This window comes from Eleutherodactylus coqui, chromosome 8 (genome assembly GCF_035609145.1).
Source record: "Eleutherodactylus coqui strain aEleCoq1 chromosome 8, aEleCoq1.hap1, whole genome shotgun sequence".
In the NCBI taxonomy this organism is placed as follows: domain Eukaryota; kingdom Metazoa; phylum Chordata; class Amphibia; order Anura; family Eleutherodactylidae; genus Eleutherodactylus; species Eleutherodactylus coqui.
This window is the reverse complement of record NC_089844.1, coordinates 47,163,506-47,183,761: the sequence shown is the minus strand read 5'-3', so window position 1 is coordinate 47,183,761 and position 20,256 is coordinate 47,163,506. Positions and strand designations below refer to the sequence as shown.

The following is a 20,256-nucleotide window of genomic DNA, read 5'->3' as shown; positions in this document are numbered from 1 at the left end:
ATATAACTACTATAATAATGCCTCCTAGGTACAAGAATATAGCTACTATAATACTGCCCCCTATGTACAAGAATATAACTACTATAATACTGCCCCCTATGTACAAGAATATAACTACTATAATACTGCCCCCTATGTACAAGAATATAACTACTATAATACTGCCCCCTATGTACAAGAATATAACTACTAAAATACTGCTCCTATATATAAGAATATAACTGCTATAATACGGCTCCCTATGTACAAGAATATAACTACTATAATACTGCTCCATATGTACAAGAATATAACTACTATAATACTTCCCCTATGTACAGAAAAATATAACTACTATAATACTGCCCACTATGTACAAGAATATAACTACTACAACACTGCTCCCTATATACAAGAATATAACTACAATACTGTCTCCTATATACCAGACTATACCTAGTATAACACTGCCCCCTATGTACAAGACGATAACTACTATAATACTGCCTCCGATGTACATTAATATAGCTACTATAATACTGCCCCTATGTACAAGAATAAAACTAATATAATACTGCCCCCCTATCTACAAGAATACAACTACTATAATACTGCTCCTATGTACAATAATATAGCTACTATAATACTGCCCCTATGAACAAGAATATAACTAATACTGCTCCCTATGTACAAGAATATAACTACTATAATACTGCCCATATGTACAAGAATATAACTACTATAATACAGTATTAAAGTAGTTATATTCTTGTACATATGGGCAGTATGATAGTAGTTATATTCTTGTACATAGTGGGCCCTATTATAGTAGTTATATTCTTGTACATAGGGAGCAGTATTATAGTAGTTATATTCTTGTACATAGGAGGCAGTATTATAGTAGTTATATTCTTGCACATAGTGGGCAGTATTATAGTAGTTATATTCTTGTACATAGGGGCAGTATTATAGTAGTTATATTCTTGTACATAGGGGGCCCTATTATAGTAGTTATATTCTTGTACATAGGGAGCAGTATTATAGTAGTTATATTCTTGTACATAGGGGGCAGTATTATAGCAGTTATATTCTTGTACATAGGAGACAGTATTATAGTAGTTATATTCTTGTACATAGGGGGCAGTATTATAGTAGTTATATTCTTGTACATAGGGAGCAGTATTATAGCAGTTATATTCTTGTATATAGGAGCAGTATTTTAGTAGTTATATTCTTGTACATAGGGGGCAGTATTTTAGTAGTTATATTCTTGTACATAGGGGCAATATTTTAGTAGTTATATTCTTGTACATAGGGGCAGTATTATAGTAGTTATATTCTTGTACATAGGGGGCCCTATTATAGTAGTTATATTCTTGTACATAGGGAGCAGTATTGTAGTAGTTATATTCTTTTACATAGTGGGCAGTATTATAGAGGTTATATTCTTGTACATAGGAGGCAGTATTATAGGTGTTATATTCTTGTACCTAGGAGACAGTATTATAGTAGTTATATTCTTGTACATAGGGAGCAGTATTATAGCAGTTATATTCTTGTACATAGGAGACAGTATTATATTAGTTATATTCTTGTACATAGGGGGAAGTATTATAGTCGTTATATTCCTGTACATAGGAGCAGTATTATAGTAGTTATATTCTTGTACATAGTGGGCAGTATTATAGTAGTTATATTCTTGTACATAGGGGGCCCTATTATAGTAGTTATATTCTTGTACATAGGGAGCAGTATTGTAGTAGTTATATTCTTGTACATAGTGGGCAGTATTATAGAGGTTATATTCTTGTACATAGGAGGCAGTATTATAGGTGTTATATTCTTGTACCTAGGAGACAGTATTATAGTAGTTATATTCTTGTACATAGGGGGCAGTATTATAGTAGTTATATTCTTGTACATAAGGGGGCAGTATTATAGCAGTTATATTCTTGTACATAGGAGGCAGTATTATAGGTGTTATATTCTTGTACCTAGGAGACAGTATTATAGTAGTTATATTCTTGTACATAGGGAGCAGTATTATAGCAGTTATATTCTTGTACATAGGAGACAGTATTATATTAGTTATATTCTTGTACATAGGGGGAAGTATTATAGTCGTTATATTCCTGTACATAGGAGCAGTATTATAGTAGTTATATTCTTGTACATAGTGGGCAGTATTATAGTAGTTATATTCTTGTACATAGGGGCAGTATTATAGTAGTTATATTCTTGTACATAGGGGGCCCTATTATAGTAGTTATATTCTTGTACATAGGGAGCAGTATTGTAGTAGTTATATTCTTGTACATAGTGGGCAGTATTATAGAGGTTATATTCTTGTACATAGGAGGCAGTATTATAGGTGTTATATTCTTGTACCTAGGAGACAGTATTATAGTAGTTATATTCTTGTACATAGGGGGCAGTATTATAGTAGTTATATTCTTGTACATAAGGGGGCAGTATTATAGCAGTTATATTCTTGTACATAGGAGACAGTATTATAGTAGTTATATTCTTGTACATAGGGGGCAGTATTATAGTAGTTATATTCTTGTACATAGGGAGCAGTATTATAGCAGTTATATTCTTGTATATAGGAGCAGTATTTTAGTAGTTATATTCTTGTACATAGGGGGCAGTATTTTAGTAGTTATATTCTTGTACATAGGGGGCAGTATTTTAGTAGTTATATTCTTGTACATAGGGAGCAGTATTACAGTAATTATATTTTTGTACATAGGGGGCAGTATTATAGTAGTTATATACTTGTACATAGGGGCAGTATTATAGTAGCTATGTTCTTGTACATAGGGGGCAGTATTATAGTAGCTATGTTCTTGTACATAGGGGGTAGTATTATAGTATTTACAGTGGTACCTTGGTTTAGGTCCCCCCTGGTTTTCTGCCCTGTTTACAAGAATATGACTTCCATAATACTGCCGCCTATGTATATTTTTAATCGAAAATTATCTGACTATCCACTAATAGGCGCGGAAACAGCGGAGCGCATCTGGTAAGCGTCACACAGATATCCACCATAAGATCAAGCAGAGTTTTGGACATGCGCTAGCCGACCGTGTGGGAGATTCTGCACAAAACTTTGCCATGTTTTCCCTACCGATTGCACTTGGTAACAGCCCGGAATCCGGACAACAATGCGCAGCAACATTTTTTCTGTGATGGTTTTATGGAGTCTTTAGTGATGAAGTCGCCTTCCACCTTCCGGGAAACAAGCGTCAGAATGTGGGAGGGAGATCCCACCGGGCTACATGAAGCGTACGCGTGACTCCCCGGAGGTGAATGTATTGTGCGCTATAACCTGCAGCGTAGTGTGCGAACCCTTCTTCCATAAGGAAACAATAAGGGATTTTGTAACTGGACGCTACGGATATTGCTTCTGCCGCAGCCGGAACAGGAAATCCCAGGGTTCATCTTCCAACATTACGGGTGAAGTGAGAAGTCAGCTCAATAGGCGACTACCAAACAGATGGGTTGGTCAGGCACATGGTGACGTCAGTGAACTGCTTCCTTGGCCTCCACGTTCCCCAGACCTTCCCTTGTATTTCTTTGGGGGAGTGTTACTGTTTATATGCCCCCCTTATCAAACCCACTATGTGTGATCAGTGGCATCACGGAAGCCATCGCATCAGTCGTGATTTGCTACAACATGTATGATCGGGCTCACACGGCCAAAAGCGTTAAGTGCCACAGGGCTCCTGCAGCGTTTTACTGGCCGTGATCCTATGTACGTCTGCGTATGGTGGCAAAATTGCACTGTGCATGGGCTTGTACTCACGCAGGCAGTCATGAAGAGTACACCTTGTATTTTTTTTTTGTTTATATTACCTATGGCATTGCTTAGCGATGGTGCGTATACACGCCGCCCATATGCAATATAATTGCATACGGGTATATACTTAACAACAGGGAACAATGGTCTTCACGCCACGAGGTTTAAATAATGTGTTAATCTTTCTTCTCCGAAGTATTAGGATTTTGGTGTAGTAGAGAACTCTGATTCCAGCCACTGTAGCAGGATGCTGGCAGATTTAGTACTTTCCTATCACCACAAAATAAAGTGCACCAAATACGGTGAACTTCACACAATTCATCAGATGCCTGATAAAGCATATTCCTGCAGCGGCTCTTAGTAAGGCTACTTGGGAGCATCTGTCATTCACATTACAGTTGTCTGAATGCAGCCCATGTGTAGGAACATCCACATAACATAAACTACTCACCTTGATGAATGAAATGTGCAACTTTCTTGAAGTTGTCTTCTCGGAATCCTCGGGAAGGCCACTGGGATGAAGAGCCCTCTTGTCACCTGCCGAGGGCACAGATAGCGGAAAACATTCATCAATGACATGGTGCAGTCTGCGTGGCTTAGAAAGACTTCAAAATAGATTTCACATCTGAAGCTCTGACTGATATTAATCAGGTTTAATTCCTCATGAATCCACAGGATACGGATCCGCTGCCCCGTTTCCATAGTTGTATCACTTACTTCACACCTCCAATAGAGCTGCACTCACCTGGGCAGGTGTTCTTGTTGCAAGCATTGGCGCAGGCTTCAAGGACCTTCTCTGCTCTTCCTCCAGCTGTCTTCTTGTTCTTCAGGTTCACGAGGATGAGATGATTATCAGAACCTCCTGTGAAGTGACGGAGCACACATTTATTTCCAGTAATTCTGACAAAACAAGAAGCAGTTAGAGTTGTTTCAACCAAGTTAGAGGGGTTGTCCCACTTCTTGCCATTTGGCTGCAGGAAACAGATAGTTCCGTATACTGCACAGTGACTCGCAGTGATATAGGCCAAGTCTTGAACCATTCAATAAGACTTAGCATGCAGTACCAATCCAGGCCACTGTGCAATGTACAGCGCTGTCTGCCATCTAGAGAGACATACTCCGTGATGTCCCGCGGCGTTCTGGTCCTCTAGGACCTGACGCCGGCGCCTGTGCACAGGGCAAGGAGGCTCAGGAAGTTTAAACTCTCTACTCCCGGCTAGTAGGAGTAGCTGAGAGCAGGGAGCTGTCACCAAGAGCAGCTGTATGCGGTTCTCGGTCACATGATTGCTGCTATCCAATGGATAACAGCGATCTTGTAAAAGTTTAAAAAAGTGTAAAAAAGTAAAAAAGTTTGTTTCATCTCCCCTCGTGCATCAGATCCATGAGAGGAGATGAAATGATATACCTAGGGCCCCCGGATTTATCTGTAGACCTTACCCCGGCATCTGCGCACGTGCCCATCTCCAAAATGGTGGACGCATGCACAAAAGCCGTGGATTGCCAGGGTAATCTAAAATCTCCGTGCTCCTGGCTACCAAATATAGCCGAGAGTCTGGACTTTACATGTGAATGTCGCTATCCAATGGATAACGGCGATCACTTTAATTTAAAAAATAGTTAACGTTTCACTTTCCATCTCTGATCCGATCCATGAGGGGAGTTACGTACCTAAGGTCTCTGGTGAGGTCCTCCGATCTTTATCCGTGGTTCTCTCCCTAGCTTTGGCGCATGCACCAGTGCCAAAATGGCAGACGCAAGTGCAGTAGTTGGGGAGGGCCTGGGAAATGTAAAATCTCCTTGCTCCTGGCTACTAAAGGCAGCCGAGAGCCTGTAGCAGTGACCGAGGGCCCCGGTGAGCGGTCTCAGTGGATAATGGCGATCAGGTAAAAGTTAAAAGACAGTTGAAGTTTGATACTTTGTTCGGATTGGGCCCCGTTGTGTATACAGACATACAATTAGGGCCACAATGGGCATGTCTCTGAAGACAGGACAAACAGGGGGATCTATTTTGGGGTGAAAGTCTTCATTCTGATGCGTGCTGTACAAAAAAAAATGTTTTAATATGACACAATTGCCAAAAAAATGAAAATCGCAATTTTTTCTTTCTGATTTGCTTAGATTCATTCAAAATCTGTGGGGTCAAAATATGCAGTACACCCCTAGAAGAATTCGATAAGGGGTCTAGTTTTCAAAATGGGATCATTTGTGGGGATTCTCTGTCGTTTTGGCTGCTCAAGGGCTCTACAAGTGGACAGTGGGGCCTCAAACAGAATGCCATGCTCTTTCAGTGTTTTACTTTGATTCCCTACATTTGGTATATACACATTTTCTTTTGGGTCCATGTTGTCTTTTTTTGAAGTGCCGCATGCTTAAGGTATGGCGTTTAACATACTTCTCTCTATAGGAAATACACTAAAAACAAAAAAACACTAAAGCCTCTAAAACAAAATCTGTCTCGTCTATTGGGGGACACAGCTTAGGACCATGGGGTATAGCTACTGCCACTAGGAGGCAGACACTAAGCAAGAAAGTGTGAGCTCCTCCTACCAGCTGTTCCCCTTCTGCAGGCACCAAGCTAGCCAGTTTGTACGCAAGCAGTAGGAGCAGCAAGTAGACAAGCGAAAACCATAAACAATGTAACAGAGTTTAGAACCACGTGTTGAAGGGGTGAGCTCTATGACCTCTTCCTGAAGGCTTATTTACACGAGCGTATATTAGCCGTCGTTTTCATGGCTGGCTGCTACACGCTTTCATCTGAGCACTCCCCCCTCCCACTCACCGACTCTCTGTTTCTCTCCTCCCCTCGAGCGGTTTCAATGGGAGTAGGCGGAACAGGGGAGGAGCTTCACCGACCCTTGTCCATAGCTAGCAATGGGAGTGGGCGAGACAGAGTGGCGCTTAGCTCTGCCCACATCCCACCCACTCCCATTGCAGACACTGGACTGGAGGAGAGAGGCAGAGAGCCGGTGAGGGGAGGGAAGGGGGCAACTGCTTAGATGGAAGCGTATATCGGCTGGGCGTGAAAACCTGACCGGTATACGCTCGTGTAAATAAGCCCTCAGCCTGTGATGTCACATTCATCCGTGCCATGACATTTATATAACTCATTCCCATTCAACTGAATGAAACTGAGCAGCAATACAAGTAACCAGCACTACACATTGCGCAACACTGTGTCTGGTATCCAATAAAGAGGCTGCAGCGCTCACCCAAGATCGCAGCCCCATTAAAAAGCTGATGCCAGAAGTCAGCCCACTCCACTGATTTGACAATATTGAATACCCAGAAAATCCCTTTAAACAAACACCCGATATCACTGGGTGCCATATATCGCTTCGTGTTCCCCACAGAGTCCCTTAGTGTCAGACCTGTTCATGGTGAACACCCCGCTCATTGATGAGCAGCAGTGATTTCTTACATTCCCCCCGTGTATCGGCACATCTGCTCTGTAAAACATTCCCTTCTATAATATCACAATGCGGAAACTATAACAAATCTCACCAGTAACAATGTGATAACCGAGCTCTTCCAATGCACTTGCCAACGCCCGGCAATTAGAGAGAACCTGTTTCTGGTACAACCTGAACTCTGGGGTCATCGCTTGTTTTAGTGTCACAGCAATACCTGTAATAGATCACCATATGGAATATATCTGATGAAACCATACACGTTTGGTGGGTGGTGGATACACCATAAAGCCCATTTAATGTCGGTGGGTCGTACCTGCAATAGCGTGATTATGGGGTCCACCTTGTAGGCCAGGAAACACAGCTTGATTGATCAGACTCATAATTGTACAACATTTCCTTCCCCGTCTTTGGATCCAGACTGCGGACGTCTGAAGAAATCACATCAGTTCAGCATTCGTCTAAGTCCTTCATTCCATCTCCCTGAGGAGGACAACTCACCCTTCCGGTAAAAGATAACGCCAGTTCGGCAGCCGCGCAGGGTCTTGTGGGTTGTGGTGGTCACAACATCACAGTGTTCAAAAGGAGAAGGCACGACTCCGGCTGCCACTAACCCGCTGATGTGCGCCATGTCAGCCATGAGAATAGCATTGTTTTCATCAGCAATCGCCCTCATCCGAGCATAGTCCAAATCCCGGGAGTAGCAGCTGACGCCTTAGACAGGGAAAGGAAAAATATCACAAGTTTCAAAACTCTTTATTGTAAACTTTTACAACAATGCAGGTGACACATTTGATGAATTGATGTAAATAGATGATAGAGGTTGTAGTACTCACCAGCAATGATCAGTTTGGGATGAAACAAGCGGGCATTTTCCTCTAGTTTGTCGCAGTCTATATAACCGGTGTTTGGATTCACCTGTATAAGAGTGTGAAACGCGGCCGCATAAATCATCTCATAATAGAAGAGCCATATAGACAGAGTGCACGAAACCACTGAATAAGTGACATACAAGGATGTACTCCGTGTAACGGCCATCACTAGAGCTCTGCAAGGACCAGCTGCAATGGCTGCTTACCTAGTAAGGCATAGATTCAAAGAAGATGGATGTGGTGGAGATTTTCTTCTTGCCTGTCATGAAGCCCCCCATGGGGTAAGATGCCCCTATCAGGCAGGTCCAGTCCCATGATCCATCCATCAGGCTCTGCCAGAGCCGTGTACACTGCAAAGTCTGCAGAGAACCTGAAACCAGAAGATAAAAGTAGAATAAAGTCCATCAGGTGACGGATCCAGCTCTCCACAACACATCCGCAATACCCCGGATGTCCGCAGCTTCTGGTAACCTTTATTCAGTCAGGAGCACGTACAAAAGACCCCCGTCTGTGATGGAAGTGTAGCCAGCCCTATATAAGTGACCCGGTCACACTGTAGTTTCTGCACAACGGCTGGTGAGGGCACTGTTGGGCACGGATAAGCGGTGAAGGGGACACAGTGCTAGATCAGTGCTGCCGTCACTTCATCAACCAGCGAGGAGCCCAGAGATGGTAAAGTGCTGACCTACATTACCAACATATCACCAGTGTATAAGATCGGAAGACTCCCTTAAAGCGACCCTCCAGCCCTGGACAGACGGCCGAGCCGCTATGACTATCTGATGCGCATGTGTGTTAGTATGCAGCCGCAGTCTAAGGATGTGCTCACATGTGTGTTAGTATGCAGCCGCAGTCTAAGGATGTGCTCACATGTGTGTTAGTATGCAGCCGCAGCCTAAGGATGTGTTCACATGTGTGTTAGTATGCAACCGCAGTCTAAGGATGCGCTCACATGTGTGTTAGTATGCAGCCGCAGTCTAAGGATGCGCTCACATGTGTGTTAGTATGCAGCCGCAGTCTTAGGATGCGCTCACATGTGTGTTAGTATGCAGCCGCAGTCTAAGGATGTGCTCACATGTGTGTTAGTATGCAGCCGCAGTCTAAGGATGTGCTCACATGTGTGTTAGTATGCAGCCGCAGTCTAAGGATGTGCTCACATGTGTGTTAGTATGCAGCCGCAGTCTAAGGATGCGCTCACATGCAGCCGCAGTCTAAGGATGCGCTCACATGTGTGTTAGTATGCAGCCGCAGTCTAAGGATGCGCTCACATGTGTGTTAGTATGCAGCCGCAGTCTAAGGATGCGCTCACATGTGTGTTAGTATGCAGCGGCAGTCTAAGGATGTGCTCACATGTGTGTTAGTAGGAAGCCGCAGTCTAAGGATGTGCTCACATGTGTGTTAGTATGCAGCCGCAGTCTAAGGATGTGCTCACATGTGTGTTAGTATGCAGCCGCAGTCTAAGGATGTGCTCACATGTGTGTTAGTATGCAGCCGCAGTCTAAGGATGTGCTCACATGTGTGTTAGTATGCAGCCGCAGTCTAAGGATGCGCTCACATGTGTGTTAGTATGCAGCCGCAGTCTAAGGATGCGCTCACATGCAGCCGCAGTCTAAGGATGCGCTCACATGTGTGTTAGTATGCAGCCGCAGTGTAAGGATGCGCTCACATGTGTGTTAGTATGCAGCCGCAGTCTAAGGATGCGCTCACATGTGTGTTAGTATGCAGCGGCAGTCTAAGGATGTGCTCATATGTGTGTTAGTATGCTGCCGCAGTCTAAGGATGCGCTCACATGTGCGTTAGTATGCAGCCGCAGTCTAAGGATGTGCTCACATGTGTGTTAGTATGCAGCCGCAGTCTAAGGATGTGCTCACATGTGTGTTAGTATGCAGCCGCAGTCTAAGGATGTGCTCACATGTGCAGTTCTTCACACCAGAAGTCAACCAAAATGAAGAAAAAAGGGTAGAAACTGAACCCGTCCTTTAGTCTACCCTTTATGAGCCTCACCTGGTTTGGGTTTCAAAATCCACATCCAAATCTCCAGGTGTGAATGAAGACATCCTGAGACACTGCATGCTGCTCTGACTGGTCAGCGCTGCCCACGTGGACAACACTGGCCAATCACAGCAGGTGTAGTGTCTTAGACTACCGATGTGTACTAATTCACAGTGTGCAGCAGATAGAGAACCGGTGTGGCCATCTTTGTTTGTCTAGGACTGGAGGGTCACTTTAAGGAGGGTTACATCTAGCTTTAGTTTCCCCACTGAGGCTAGTTTCACACAGCTGAGCGATATTTCGGGCAAAGAAACTCGTCCCGATATCACGCTTGTGCGATGTCCCCGCGGATGCTAGGCGTTTCGTGTCAAAACCGCCTCCCATGACTTCAGTACAATCGCGATCCAATGGGAAACCTCGCATCGCACGCTGTGTGATCTTTCTGGCCCCATTGAAAACAACGGGTGAGACGTTCCGAGGGAACACCCAATCATAGGACATGCAGCGGGGGAGGGGAACAAAAAAAAAAAGGATGTATATTACGCCGGATCAAAAGAACGGAGTTCATAGTTGTGCGAGATTTGTGCGTCTCACAATACGTGATTTTCTCACCCATGTGAAGGCAGCCTGAATGACACAAAGACCTCCAATACTGTGGAGTGTAACACGGCATAATGCAGGTTTCCATGACATGCAGAATCCATGGAAAGCTGGATGACAACTGCAATGGCCACCGCAATAGATTCCATTAGTGGTCAGCGCCCAGCATCTATTGCCCGATGTAGGGAACCAAGATACCTTGGAGTCTTGGATGTGCAGCTCATTCTTTAAGACCCTTTTACATGGGAACACACATTTGTCAGAAGGTTTATCTCCCCGATCATCGGCCCGCCTGAATGCGCCCCAGTCAGCTGATGAACATTCAGAACGCTCGCTCACCGGCTGACTGGATCTTTCATGGGGGCATAAAAATGCTCATTCGTCGGCAGGACATCCTCCGTGTAATTAGGGGGGCGGCTGCTGACAAGAGCTGCTGCTGGTGAAGTGTCGCGGCAAAAATATATATAGCCGTCTAGGGAAAGCGGAGTGTACCTTGTGAATGACGTCATATGACCCATGCTACAGCGATAGCCTGGTGAGGGACAGCAGAGTGTACCCTGCAACCGAAGTCTAGGTGACCAGTGCAGTAGGGCTGCTCACACCTAGAGTTCAGTATGCCATATGACGGAGGAATTAAATGACAGAGCCCACACAGTTATGGATTCATCAAAGAATTCCCAACAAATCGATGTCGGGCATCTTTATTTATAGTCCCCTTACAATGGGGTGTCGCAACATCATTGGACAATTAACTATGCAGTTTATTGGTTAGTTTCCAATCCAACATTTGTCATAGGTCAACTTAACCCTTCATTTGCATACCTTCCAGAATCTTCCAAGTCAGCAGTGAATAACCTCTTGATGGAGTGCTGAGGGGCCCAAGTAGCTCGAAGTTCTTATCTTATCAACACACATGTATTCCCTGTACTTTAGCAAAGCATGTGGTCGGCCATTTTGTGTAGTCCTTTTCATGACTCTGTGGCGTAATATTAAATATTACTTATATACCCACATTTACATACATATAGGCACACATACATACATGTGCACCTTCATATATACATACACATACATATGCACATATATACATATACATACATGTATATTCATATATATACACATCCACATATTTCTAGTTTATGAACATTATTCTCTAGTTTTAGTGTGAGGCGTCAACCCCTCCCTTAGTATCTTGTTATTCCTAGGGCCCCTTCAGCTAACATGTGGAAGCTTCTTGATATTCTTATCTCATCTAGACATATGTCCCTAGTTTGTGAAGTAACTTCTCCTGGTATATTTCAATGGCGTCTCTAATTGCGCAGTTTTAATTCATATAACAATTATAATACCTTAATTTCCATTACATCTCCTCCTCTTATATGATTTGAAACTGGGCAATGCAATCTTCCTGCGGTGGCTTCTTAACGTCCTCCTCTTCACAATTAGTAAAATATATACATTCAAAGAACACATTATATTCTATGTCGCTATTATCTTATGCTTTTTTCAAGGATGACCCCTGTGATAACAGGTGTCTCATTACCAGTTCCTGGTCTCGTAGGTAGTTATAGTGCTTTAATCACTTTTTAACATACCAGAGAGCATTACCTGGACCTTGGTTACTTGCTCCTTAAGAGAACAGCGACGTACATGATTTATTCTTACATCATGTATATACTCACCCAATATGTTACTTGATATGTCAACTCCTAGAGTTTAAATTTCTAAGAAACACAACACTTTATTATCTTCCCGATCAGCCCTATTACTGCTACTCTTAATATTTCAATATATGTTAACTCAAAGACACATATACAATTTTATTATCATGACACAAATATGTATTCTTCATTGTTTCCACTGTTTTGAGATCACCTCTGCTGTCCTACTATGTTATACCACGCAAATATCTCATTCTCCTTCCTGACCCCAAACTAAACTATCCTACAGGAGCAGGTTGCCTTACCTAACACTGGGAGAAGGGCATAAACGCCTTGGGCTCTCTTCAGGAGTCCACACCCTTTACCCATACAAGGTAACACCCCGTAGGGCATCCCCTCGCTGGAACCTGTGGCAGCTATGCTATCCCTGGGTAGGAGAAGGAGCGTGCGTGTGTCTTCATGAGACAAGCAGAAGCGGAACACAATATTGTAAAGAGGTGTTTAGGAAACACATTTCAAAGTACAGTCCATCTTTGTTCAGCTGTCCATAACTCATGCAGAATGCAGTCTTTGTAAGCGAACAGTACTTGCTGCTTTGCTCTATGGCTCAATAGCTTCATAGATTAGGTCAACCAGTATGATAGACATCATGGAGATTTCTCCTTAGAGGTGATACTGGAGGGACAACAATTCCACAATGTTAGAAGAATACATATAAATATTAGACACTTTAAAGTTTATATTTTTCTGTTTCTCAGTCTCAATGTGTGATTTGTAAGTGTTTTTCATCAATCAGATAATATTTCTTCACAAATGCTCATTATTGGTCATTAAGTTAGACTGAGTATACATATATCTCTGAACCTACATTCTATAGCATTAACACTCTAATATTTAAGCAATTAGGCTGAGCAGCTAAGCTAGCATTTTAAAATTCTTAACACATTGTATCACAATCCAAACATTAAACACTGCGGAGAATAAATGAATGGCGTCTACTGGGCCTGTAGATTTACTGCCTGAGCCTCATTTGCTCTGGCCTGAGATCATATCAGTAAAGTTCAGTACTCCCACTGCAATACCTATTGCTCCCAGTAGGGTGTCATACCATTACCCCTTCCCCATTATTATTATGAGGATAATTATTACATTTATTTTACATAGGGTACAATGATACATGATTTCTCTCCTGCCACGGTCACTCTCTGGCAGTGACCAGCGTGAACCCAGTTTGTTTTCCCTTCAGGCTTCACTGAAGTGGCTGTTATCATCAGAACATGTTTCCAATATCCTGGCTCCAGAACATGTGTTGTATACACGGAGTCAGGATCTGGAAGGGAAGCAAACACTGGTTTATGCATCAAATATAAATGTTTCTACAGGGCCTGTACATATCCAGAGAAAGTACCATACTGTATCTGCAACTTCTGCTGAAAGTACCGCCCTGTACTGGAAGCTAATCCAAAGGGGATACAATGCAGAAGGAAGGGTGGCAGGGAGTGTGAAAAGCCGTTATTTCTATTGTCTCTGGAATCCCATAACCACAAAATTACCTCGTTCAACAATTTGGTTGCTACCTCTGTAGTGGCAAAACGATACCTGATCGGACAGGCCTTAACGTATACAGATAAGCTGTCAACACAGATATGGCATAATATACAAATTTGCAACCTTTAGAAGTGGGTAGAGCGGCCCAGGTGTGTGCCTCTGTGCTGTCTTCACTACTCTCCCTATGTATGTAAAGCACAGGTCATATGCTCCTGGGTATACCTGGCTGCGACCGTGCTGAATCCAGGAATAATCCAATGTTGAGACACAAGGTTTCACATCAGTCTTTGACTGGTGTGTTTCTCCGTGTGCACAATGGGCCATCATCGAGTAGAGGGCATGAGAGAGACATAGTCAGTGGTCTCCTCACACAGGCCGGCATCCGTCTGGCTTGCCCCTGCCTTCGTCCAGCAGCTCAGTTATTAATCTCACTGGAGGGGCCGGGGTTACAGGTTTGGACGTTGACCTAACCCTCTCCCCTAGGTCTTGCTACAGCTGCCTTGGCAGCAGCGCCCACACGTGCGTTTCCTTTTGCTTCTATTCAGTCCTCCTCTATTATCCCTAGCTATATGAGCAACATAAGAGCCTGCATATTAGGCCGTAATCTGTGAATATGTTTGCCTTACCCTCTGCCGCTCTACATGCTTCTGTCAGGGCCTTCACTTCCGCCTCCTGTGCTGACAGATGAGGTGGAAATGGTTCTGCTCTTGTTACCTCATTCTGTGTGACTGCTGCATACTGCTGTACCTGCCATGTTCCTGGTATCCTCAGCCATCTACAAAACAAAACTTAAAATCTAAATTAGCCATCAGTTCATCGTTTTACATATTCAAATCCCTCAGTTTCTTGTGACATGAGGGTAATGCGGTCAGGTGACAGGAGTGCATCCTATTACTGTAACTAAAAAAACTAAAATATTCTCAAAATATTCTCAGTCTTTCTCCCCCCTTCTAAATCCAGCGGAAGACCGAAGTGCGGTATAGCGCCCAATCCAGCCACATGGCTTCTGCCGGATTTAGAAGTACACCACAAAACAAAATATGGGGGTAGAAGAATCTGTACACGTTTCAAAATAAATACCACAATACCGCCCTGATACATATACTGGGCATGTCCTTGACATAAAAGTGTGTTAATCCTATATATTTATTTATCTCTCCGCCAATTAGGAATGCCAGACAAACCCGAGAGTCTGACTGTAATATACCTGTGAGGACTGTATAGCACTTGAAATAAGCAGAACTAATACATATATTCTCAACATATATCATACACAGCCTGAGCTGTACATTTTCTATGTGTGTTATAATTATTTAGTACTCATGTTCACAATATTCTTTAGCACAGGTGAAATACTAATTTACCAAGGGCATTACATGCATCAGCTAAAACTAAGTGTCTATATTGTAATGCTGACATTGTGTTCTTACCAAAACCGTCACTTCCCAGCAGTGGCCATCTACTGGTTGTGAGAGAGGCAGAAAACAAAATATATATAAACCATGTACAAATACTATAGAGATATGCAGTTATTAAATGTGAAGGGAAATTCTATCAACAGCTCAGATAACAACAAAACATATAATACTGCATTCTGAACACATTATGTGTGGGGGCAGCGGTTGGTGGTCTCCGTATGCAGATGTCTCACCAGTACAGCAGGGTAACAAGTCAGCAATATTAACCTTTTATGCTGGACCCTAAGCTGTCTATACAGCGTCCTATATCTTCGCCCAATCTTTCTCAGCTGTGTTATAGTCTTTCTCTTTTCCTGAATGTCTAGTGTCTGAGCATAAAGTTGCTTGCGAAGATTGTCATTGTCAATGTAAACTTGTATAAACTCTGTATACTGTCCCAGTCCAATAACTGTGTGTGTATGCGCAGATGTTCTGTCATCTGTCACTACTGTGTCTCTATTGTCTAAGTTATCGACACTCTTATAAGTCAATCTATTGCAATCAGCGCATCTGACAAGGGTGCTTACTGTCTCGTGGATTATCTGCCTAGTGGGTGTTTGAACACATACTTCCCCTTCCCCCTCATTTCCCAGTGAGCCTTCCATGATCCACCTGGTTATTACTAAGCCTCAGGTGTATCCTGCAAAATCATGTACAAATGTCATCACATAGGTGGATGCTCCCCCCCCTTTGTCTATGCACAGCCGTCTGGGGCTGATACCACCCCAGTGCCGTCATGACGGGTCACTAGGCGAAAAAAATCCACCTCCGTCTTGTACCCTATGGGGCTGATACCACCCCAAAGTGACCAAGATGGGTGATGATATAAAGCTTATTGATAATACTCATGGCTTTATTACAATGGCTCACTGCATCGTCCTACCCAGGTTGCGCATACCCAGGTCACGGTGGTGAATAAGCTGAATCTCACCTACCTCAGTACCAAAAGAAAACTTTTATCACTCAGAGAAACAACAACATTTTAGCCGGCCGGCATCTATACATTGGCATGCATGCCATACATGTATATACTTATGGGAAATGGGGGCAACTCAACTGCTACTGCTGTTCATACATCAGTGACTTAAGGGCAATGCAGTACATTGAGTCATTGTCCAATTCACCTCTCTGACAGTGAAATTGGATTACACATATACACTTATAATGCTGGGGAATTATCAGCTGCTGAAGACCTACAGGCACTTCACAGCAATCTATCAAACATGTGTTGTTAACAAAAATCATAAAAACTCCACTAGGAATGCAATTAATTAAATTAATTAATAAATATTCTCCCCAAGTTGCGGTGACAGCAATAAACTCTTATCTATACATATTCTGTCTCTTAGAAGTCAATTGGCAGTCTGCCAATATTAGTGTAATCTGCTACAGACGGGTTGCGGTAAGTTAACTCATTGCATCTGACAAAAATGCACTCATCAACAGTAAGTTATTTGAATAACAGCATCTTTAAAGTAATTTAACTGCACTGTATCTTAAGTTGTGTCACATATAACGGTCAAGTCAATCTTGTCATCTGGGTCATTATATAGCGTGCACATGACATGTACATATATATCTGCAGGCTGTTCCCTTCTGTATTGTCAGTCTATGTAATGCTTAAAAGGTCTTATTCCCTCAGTCAAAGGGAGTCTCTGTACACACAAAACTTTGTCATCACATATAGAATAGTCATTAACACATTTAGACATACCATAAAAGTGTCAGTCTAAGACCTTGCAGCCAGCGACAGTCAATACAGGAAAAGTTACACAAATAAATCTGACAGACTCAGGAGGAGCACATAGGAGGGAACAGATAAGCACATTTAAAGCAGCAACATTCACTAGTACACTAAACAGCGCATCACGTCACACACCAAACCACAGAACAGGGAGCAGAGCTCAGGAGACAGGCAGTAACACAATGGGTTACTTACCGCGGTCTCTCTGTGTCCTGGTCTCCACCTCCGGAGCGTCCGTGGCTAGGGGTGCTGTTGTGAGGCCCGCTTCATTCTCCACCAAAAATGTCACGGCAAAAATATATATAGCCGTCTAGGGAAAGCGGAGTGTACCTTGTGAATGACGTCATATGACCCATGCTACAGCGATAGCCTGGTGAGGGACAGCAGAGTGTACCCTGCAACCGAAGTCTAGGTGACCCGTGCAGTAGGGCTGCTCACACCTAGAGTTCAGTACGCCATATGACGGAGGAATTAAATGACAGAGCCCACACAGTTATGGATTCATCAAAGAATTCCCAACAAATCGATGTCGGGCATCTTTATTTATAGTCCCCTTACAATGGGGTGTTGCAACATCATTGGACAATTAACTATGCAGTTTATTGGTTAGTTTCCAATCCAACATTTGTCATAGGTCAACTTAACCCTTCATTTGCATACCTTCCAGAATCTTCCAAGTCAGCAGTGAATAACCTCTTGATGGAGTGCTGAGGGGCCCAAGTAGCTCGAAGTTCTTATCTTATCAACACACATGTATTCCCTGTACTTTAGCAAAGCATGTGGTCGGCCATTTTGTGTAGTCCTTTTCATGACTCTGTGGCGTAATATTAAATATTACTTATATACCCACATTTACATACATATAGGCACACATACATACATGTGCACCTTCATATATACATACACATACATATGCACATATATACATATACATACATGTATATTCATATATATACACATCCACATATTTCTAGTTTATGAACATTATTCTCTAGTCTTAGTGTGAGGCGTCAACCCCTCCCTTAGTATCTTGTTATTCCTAGGGCCCCTTCAGCTAACATGTGGAAGCTTCTTGATATTCTTATCTCATCTAGACATATGTCCCTAGTTTGTGAAGTAACTTCTCCTGGTATATTTCAATGGCGTCTCTAATTGCGCAGTTTTAATTCATATAACAATTATAATACCTTAATTTCCATTACATGAAGGATGATCAATATTAGTGACCAGTCGTCCCAATACTAGTGATCCTCCGTACCGCGAGCGGCAGAACGAGGACTGATGGGCAGCTATACTGTCAGTCGCTCATTACAGCCAGCAGAGGATCCGTCTTCTGTGTAGAAGCGCCTATAGTGCAGTGAGAGCGCAGCGTCTCGTATGTCTTACCTCTGGATCATTTGTTTCAGGAGGTTCCAGGACCATCTGGTTATGAGATGCCCACAGATCGGCATGCCCACCATTCATCACCGGGGAGGCGGCCATCATCCTGCCTCAGATACTTCGCCCCTGGAACAAAAACACAGTTTTAATTCTGCACCATTTCAAGATCTTTGCTTGCTGTTAATGAATTGAACCATTCTTGTTTACTCCCTGCAAAGCCGGACCAAACAACCAGGTACCGGGCTCTGAGGGAACAAGGCAAAGCGCTCTTTAACCCCTTAACGCTGCAGGTTGCACATTTATGTCCTGCAGCTGCAGGGTATATATGAAGAGAGATCGCAGGGCCACCTCTCGTCATACACCGCAGGCGCCGGCTGTTTATTACAGCTGACACCTGCGGCCAATAGCTGCAATCAGCCGCGTGGCTGATCGGCGCTATTAACCCTTTCAATGCCACTGTCAATTCTGATACGGCCCCTTCCCTTGCGATGAGATCGCAGGGAGCCATGCAGGTGTCATGCCAGCCAGGGCCCTTCTGAAAGGCCCCAGGGCTGTCTTCGCAATATGCCTATCAAGGCGTCCCCGTGGGGTGGCTTGATAGACTGCCTGCCCAATCGCAGTATGGCATTACATGATACTGCAGGAGCAATCAAAGCATTGCTAGTTGTGGTCCTCTATGGGGGCTAAAAAAAAGGAAAAATAAGATTAATAAAGTTTTAGTATAAAAAAAAAAGTAACAACTGTAAAAAACAACCCTTTTGCCATATTTACAATAAAAGAATCTAAGTAATAAAAAAAAAATACATATTTGGTATCGCTGTGTCCGTAAAAGTCCGATTTATCAAAGTAACGCATTATTTACCTCACACAGTGAACGTCGCCTGTAAAAAAAAAAAAAACTCCAGAAATGCGCTTTTTGGGTCTCCAAGTAAAAAAATGAAATGAAAAGCGATCAAAAACTTGTATATATTCCAAGATGCTACCAATGAAAACTACAGGATGTACCGTACAAAATGAGCCCACAGACAACTACGTTGATGGAAAATTTTAAAAAGTTCTTACATGCAGAAGATGGCGGCAGAAAATAATTTAAAATAATTAAATGTCTTTGAATAAAAATAAAGTAGTACAGGAAAAAAAAAACTTTATAAGCTTGGTATCGTAGTAATCGTACTGAACCATAGAATAAACTTATGGCATTGTTGTTGCATTTTGTGCGCCGTAGAAACAGGATGCACCGGAAGATGGCGAAATTACTTTTTTTAAATTTTACTCCACTTTGAAGTTTTTAAAGTTTTTTAGTACGTTATATGGTACATTAAATATAACTGAAAAAATACAACTCATCCCACAAAAAACAATTGATTTTTTAAACGGGTGGAGGAAAAAACGAAAATGGAAAAAAGGCAATGTCCTTAAGGGGTTAAGGGGCACCTTGGGACCAACCTTTATACCTGCTGAGCCTCACCAGCAATCAAACAAATTGAAAAAAGTACCATAAACTAAATCCTCCTGGTTACCTGCAGAACTAATTCACTGACCCCTCCCTGCAGTATCCTCACGGCAATAAGACTCAGGATTGAGTCATGAGGCGGCTCTCCCCGACAGCCCCCGTCCGACCGGACAGAGGCGGCCACCCACCTGACAACCCACGTCCCCCAGGACAGAGGCCGACCCATCTCCTTGACAACCCCTGTCCCCCAGGACAGAGGCAGCCTTCCCCTGACAACCCCCGTCCGCTGGGACATAGGCGGACTTCCTCTGACAACACCCATCCGCCGAGACACAGGTGGCCTCTCCCAGAAAACACCCGC

At 43.1% G+C, this 20,256-nt stretch overlaps 1 protein-coding gene and 1 pseudogene across 1 annotated transcript in view; both read right to left on the bottom strand.

Moving 5' to 3' along the window:
* The window catches only part of LOC136576366 (uncharacterized), a 202,035-nt gene that overhangs the window by 26,389 nt on the left and 155,390 nt on the right, over positions 1-20,256 (bottom strand). The window lies entirely within an intron of this gene.
* On the bottom strand, positions 3,188-18,260 carry LOC136577873 (serine hydroxymethyltransferase, cytosolic-like; annotated as a pseudogene).